Raw genomic sequence first — 249 nt, 5'->3', positions numbered from 1 at the left:
CTTCCCCAGCCCCCATGGGGCAGCTGAAGAGGTGAGTGGGTACGGGGAGGGGGGCCAATTCAGTCAGCTCGAGCTTGGGGGATAGACGCACTCTGCGACGGCCAGGTGACAGGAGGTTAGGCGCTGTCCGAAGGGTGCTGGCTGGAGGGAGCCATAAACGGGGGTCCCTTTTCGGAAATAAATCTTAGCACAGACTGACGTTGTGACGCGTGGTGCAGGTGTGCGTGTGAAGAGCGGTGGAACAGCGAT

The sequence above is a fragment of the Petromyzon marinus genome, unplaced genomic scaffold (genome assembly GCF_048934315.1).
Source record: "Petromyzon marinus isolate PM22_M1 ecotype Great Lakes invasive population unplaced genomic scaffold, UKy_Petmar_22M1.pri1.0 PM_G_Scaffold_2, whole genome shotgun sequence".
NCBI classification, from domain to species: domain Eukaryota; kingdom Metazoa; phylum Chordata; class Hyperoartia; order Petromyzontiformes; family Petromyzontidae; genus Petromyzon; species Petromyzon marinus.
This window is presented reverse-complemented; position numbering follows the sequence as displayed.